At 42.8% G+C, this 6354-nt stretch overlaps 1 pseudogene; it reads left to right on the top strand.

Moving 5' to 3' along the window:
* Positions 1 to 3194: 3194 nt before the first annotated feature.
* LOC130709894 (pEARLI1-like lipid transfer protein 2) lies at positions 3195 to 4536 on the top strand (annotated as a pseudogene).
* The last annotated feature ends 1818 nt before the right edge of the window (positions 4537 to 6354 follow it).

Here is a 6354-nt window from a genome sequence, read left to right as displayed (position 1 = left end):
CAGGCTTTGAAAGCATTAGTAGCATAATATGAAGGAGCGTAAGTGAAGGGGCTCAGGTTGAGAAGTTTCTTGTTATAAAAATGAACAGTCGTGTCGAAAGCAGAAGCCCTCTTAATAGCTCCGGGGTACAGGACTAGACTCTTGTCAAACAAAGTGTTGGGTAGAACTTGGCTAAGCCCAAACTGTCGAGAAACCAATTGAGGGTTGTAGCCACATAGAGTGTAGTCGCTGCTAGCAAAGCCCACAGTTAAAACCCTAGGAGATAAGAGGGTCCTCCAGAGCGTGACGTGATGTTCTTTGGGCAATGCAGAATCAGAAGCATTAGGGTAAGAATTCCTCAGCCAGAAAGGACCACGAACAGCCTTGCTATAAGGAGAGAAACTGGAATGATAATGCTTCAGCTCGAGAAACATGGTAAAGTACTTTCTGAAATCAGCTTCAAAACTCGACGCATCATAAGCAGGGGTTAGAGTCTCGAGCCTGTGGGCATCAATCCTGATGTTAGAAACAGTTGGAGGATTATCTTGTACCGGCAGAAGAGATTCGAAGACCGCATTTAACCAAAGTTGAAATAGCCAAAGAGGTCCAGCCGCATTCAGAGAAATGGTCTTGGTATTCCGAATATCCTCGACAGCTTCATTCAGCATTTGATAGAGGTTGCCAAGGACAAGCCTAGCCATAGCGAGTTGTCGACCCTCGTGGAGTAAATTGGCTAAGGGCAAAAGCTTGGCAGGTATACGCAAAGACTTAGTGCAAAAGACATAAGCAGACAGCCAATACAGCAAAAACGCGACATGTTCAGCATCAGACACCTCACCACTCTCGACATAATGGTCCTTAATGAATCGACTAAAAGAAATGTTGTCAGTAGGAATCGAGATGGATTTAACAGTGGCAGGTGCAGAGTGATAATCATCACCAATGGGCCATAATCCGGTGATAGCAGCAACATCCAAGAGGGTGGGAGTAATCATGCCAAAGGGAACATGAAGGCAATTAGTGGACCTCTCCCAGAAATAAAGTGCACTCAACAGCATAGCAGGGTTATACGAGATTGGAGATCTCGACAGCTGAATCAAGTCGAGAATCCCGACATCCTTCCAGTGTTGCCTCTTTTCTTCCTCAACCCTATCTAACCATTTCAGGTAAGCTTTGTCGTTAGCAGAGGGGTTAGGAGGAGCTGAACGGAAGGCTCGTTTTGGGTTAGCAAGAAATGACATACGGTAAGAAGGTTGGAATGCCAAAATAAGCTCCTCTCCCCTAACACTAGGATGAAATGACTTATGTTCTTCAGGGAGACTATTGGGCCTATCATGCTTCACTACTTTCAAAGGACCCAAAATGGTGCGTAAAGTACCATTAACAGAGAAAGGAATGAGTACCTGGGATTTCCAGATAGCTTTCTTCTCTGCTTCGTTGGGAGGTTCCGGGATTGCCACGCGCTTGGATTCATCCAGCTTAAGCTCAGTGGCCAACGGAATGGTCTGCTCAGGATTGGAAGCCATTGAAGGAAACAGTAGATATTCCAGAGAAAACGGAAGAAGATGAAGTGAGAAGTCTGGGGGAAGGAGCTGAAGGTTTGAGAAAAGAGTAAAGCTTGAACGAGGACTACCAAGAGGGTATTTATAAACAGAAGGGCAAACGGAACCCAGGCCGCATTGAGCAGTAATTTATAAAAATTTGGGGTCCAAGCGATTATTTTATTAGTTAACTCATGTCACCTCTCAGCTTTTTGGCATAGGTGAAATCATGGCCCTAAAAAGGCTATAACTGTCAGCTAGTGGAGAAGTCATCAGACGTTATGGCTGCTGATTGGACTTGAAGATCGAATGGTCGAGAGCACAAAGTATTTGAATCGTTAGAATCGAACGGCTGCGATAAAAAATGCTTGGTGTCTCTAAGCTAAAGCAGTCGACAACCAACATTCTTGGGGGGCAATTGTTAAGCTAAAAATTACGAGTACTGCGATTCTCGACATCATGGTGCAAAGGTATATTCTCGACAGAAAGGGTTACGGCGAGACCGGCGACTCAGCACATGGTGTCCCCCAAAGCCAAGTTAGTAAGAGCTATATCTCAACAAACTCAGCAGATGAGGGAATTTCGATCATCCTAACGGAAGAGGCAGTTACCGAGTAACAAGCAACTACAAGCACGTGCATATACCCACGATGCCACGAATAGCAACGGTTACCCACGACTCAGGACCACCCACGTGGCAATAGAGTCACGTGCGCGAAGACCACCGGCTAAACATGGGGTAAGGCGCCAAAATTCAAACCCACGAAGCCATCATGCATTGAAGAAAAAACCGCCAAGAACGTGGAGGCAGAAATAGCACTATAAATAGAAGAAGCAGCAGCAGAAAGAAGGGTTCCCAACTCAAACTCTGAAAATTCACCAAAAAGCTCTAAATGTCCGCATCAATGAGACTCAGAGAGCAAAACGTGATGATGGAGGAGTATGTTGCAGAACCAATACTTTAGTTTTCTTGTATTTAAGCTTGTTAATTCCCCAGTTCTTCTATGCATTTTCCCGTCGAGATCCTCATCTCTTGTAGCTTTTATGTTATTTTGATGTATGTGATTTCTTTGTAATTGACCCGTGCTTAATGAAATTCAGTTCTGTTTGAACCAACTCGTCGTTGTCGAAAAAAGCATTTACACACACAACACTTTGGCAAAGCTTTTTCTCAAAAGGACCCCAAATCTAAACTTCCTTTAGTCGAACTAAGAGGATATTTGTTTACCAAAAATCCACGTAAATAAATGCCAAGATATATTGAGGAAAATAAAATAACAAAACTGGATGATATATATACCTAAACTTATGGGTTTGTCGACAAGATCATAATCCATTGGCAATTTGGCATTGCACATGCGCAGAATGCAGATTGATATATCTCAGTCTCTTTCAATAGTTATTAATCATGGCTTACTTTAGTTATTAATCAACAAGTGCGTCTTTGCCAGTACGTACACTTCGTCTTTTGTGATCACGACGAGTGTGTATTAGGAAGATATTTGTACGCAGTGTTTATGGAAATTAAGAGTAAACTCAGAAGTCAAAACTACGTATTGGATGTCTACCAAGTATTTTCTTATTTAAATTTTAACAAAAATAGTAACTCACCGAACCCTCCCCTATAAATACAACTCCAACTCCCTCCCTACGATCACACACCAAACTGAAGCAACTAAGAGTAGCATTCCAAGAGTCTCTTAGTAGAGCTTCCAACAGCTTAATTTCTCAATGGCTTCCAAGGCTGCTATTCTCCTCACTCTCAACATTCTCTTCTTCACAGTTGTCAGCTCCACATATGTCCCATGCCCTCCACCCCCCACCAAGTCACAAAACCCCACCCTCCCCAACACCACCCTCCAAAACACCACCCTCCCCAACACCACCCCCCACTGAGCAACCTAGTTGCCCTAGGGACAACCTCAAGTTTGGTGTGTGTGCTGACGTGTTGAGTTTGATCAATGTGCAGCTTGGAACGCCATCAAAGACCCCATGCTGCTCCCTCCTTAAGGGTCTTGCTGATATTGATGCTGCTGTGTGCCTTTGCACTGCTCTTAGAGCTAATGTCCTTGGCATCAACCTCAACATCCCCATCGACTTGAGCTTGATCCTCAACTACTGTGGAAAGGATGTCCCTAAGGGGTTTGTGTGCTCACCACCCTCCCCAACACCACCATCCCCAACACCACCCTCTCAAACACCACCCTCCCCAACACCACCCTCCAAATCACCACCCTCCCCAACACCACCCTCCCCAACACCACCCTCCAAATCACCACCCTCCCCAACACCACCCTCCAAATCACCACCCTCTCAAACACCACCCTCCAAAACACCACCATCCCCAACACCACCCTCCAAATCACCACCCTCCCCAACACCACCCTCAAAATCACCACCCTTCCCAACACCACCATCCCCAACACCACCCTCCAAAACACCACCATCCCCAACACCACCCTGCCCAACACCACCCCCCACTGAGCAACCTAGTTGCCCTAGGGACACCCTCAAGTTGGGTGTGTGTGCTGACGTGTTGAGTTTGATCAATGTGCAGCTTGGAACACCATCAAAGACCCCATGCTGCTCCCTCCTTGAGGGTCTTGCTGATCTTGATGCTGCTGTGTGCCTTTGCACTGCTCTTAGAGCTAATGTCCTTGGCATCAACCTCAACATCCCCATCGACTTGAGCTTGATCCTCAACTACTGTGGAAAAGGTGTCCCTAAGGGGTTCGTGTGCTCTTAATTAAACAAACCCGTCGTAGCTTTCATCATGGTGTCTGCTTTTTTATTAATACTTCGCTTTGATAACATTATCCTCCCAGCCCACGTCTCATATATACCTTGCCAATGAAATGAACATGTTGTTCATATTTGATTATTGTCATTATTATTATATTTGTAGTGATGGTTGGAACTTGAAGGCTGCTTGTTTTCCTTCTCAGCCTCACTAGTGTTTTGTATTCAATAAAAGTTCTATAAATGAAAGTCTCTGCTTTCATCTTAATTAAACAAACCCGTCCTAGCTTTCATCATGGTGTTTGCTTTATATTAATACTTTGATAATATTATTCCCCCTGCCCTGCAGGTTTCATACATTTTGCCAATGAAATGAACATCCTGTTCATATTTCAGGACAGAGGGAGGGGGAGACTCTCAGCGGGCATGGTCACCCCCTTCTTCTTCAAATCATTCTTAATAAAAGTACACTTTCTTAATAAAAGTACACTTTTATGGTCACCGTAAGATTTGTATAAGTTTATATATCGAATAGTCTAGTGAAAAAGTTGACTGCTACTTGAGGTTTTTTTTTATCTACTTTCTTTCTTCACCTGTTATGTTATGTGATCTTACTCATGTTTTTATAATGTTAAAACACAAAAGTTTGTAAATCAGTTTGTCTTTCTCCCACTTCTGTTGTGCTGTAGAGCGAAATTATTTTGTCTTGTCGCATTTTTGTGTAGTCGTGGAGCTCTGGTCCTAATTATATATTCAGTAAAGTATGATTCACACTTATAATTCACTTACACTCAACGTTGTCAAACTCTCGAGTTGACTCTTAGAATCTTATGATTCTACGTTTCTAGGTCCTCAAGACGAGTCAAGTCGCAAGTAAACTCTAAAATTTCAAGAATCGCATAGACTCGGTAAACTCGCATAGACTCGCGATTCTACACAAAGTCTACTAGTTACGGAGAAAACGATTTTTTCCCTAAATTCCCAAATTAAATGAGGTAATTTTGAGTTTTCACAAAAAGCTTTCAATTAAGACTGAGAGAAAGATAGGGTTTCTCATTTCAATCCAACATTCTCATTCAACTTCAAACCCAAGGAGAAGAGGAGACATCACCGCTGCAAGTCGTCGTCGCCGCTTCAAATTTTGAGCCATCTCCAAGACTTTATTATGAATTATGCATTCTAGGTACTTTTAATCGTTTATGTATTTTAATGAACTTTACTTTATTATGAAGTTAGATGTTGAACTTATTTGGTTAATGTCTCCTTATAGTGGCTGTAATATGTATTCTTTATACACCATGACATTTTTTTTGAAAGGGGAAATGATACTATTGATAGAAGCCAAGAGAAAAATCTCAAGACCAAGTACACCCCACCCAGTAGTAGGGGGTAGGCAAAAGCATCAGAAAACTACAGCAAGATACAAAAGCACTAAAACAACATAGATGGAACAAGATAACAACAGGGGAGAACCAGGGGACTAATAAGTACAGCAGTATAAAACACCAGCTCCATAGCAGATCAGCAAAATCACCCCTGTAAGACCCTAACCTTTACTATGTAATGCTTAAGTAATTTATTCAATAAAAATGAAGTTTGTAGTGAAGTTTGACTTTATTGCTAATCTGGCTATGACTTTGTCCGAATTTTTGAGAGGTCTTAACGACCTTTTCTGGAGAAGCTTCCTTCATAAGAGTTGTAGCGCTCTGGGCGTTAGCTAAATTCTCCAATTGGTTTCGTGTCAATCCGATATCTGTAGCCCAAGATAATTGAATTTTTGTGAGCAAAGGTCTGGCTGTACAGTGCCAGCGATTTTTGTTGAAATAATAACTTTTTAATTTCGAATGTACCTTTGATTTTGGAGAAAGGGGGAGGGTTTTATTTGGGTTTCAGGTCTGATTACTTGGAAATTAGTGGGTCAAGAGAGTTGACTTGGATCGGGCTTGAAAAAAAAAACCCCAGCCCATTAAGAGGGGGAGGCCGCGGGTTAAGAGGGTTTTGGGAGGGGGGGAAGGGTTTTCTTTTCGCAAAAATCTGAAGATAGAAACCTTGTGCACCTCGGCAGCACGTAAACCAGAAGAGAGAAAGTGAGAGA

Source organism: Lotus japonicus, chromosome 4 (genome assembly GCF_012489685.1).
Source record: "Lotus japonicus ecotype B-129 chromosome 4, LjGifu_v1.2".
Lineage (NCBI taxonomy): Eukaryota > Viridiplantae > Streptophyta > Magnoliopsida > Fabales > Fabaceae > Lotus > Lotus japonicus.
This window is presented reverse-complemented; position numbering and strand designations above follow the sequence as displayed.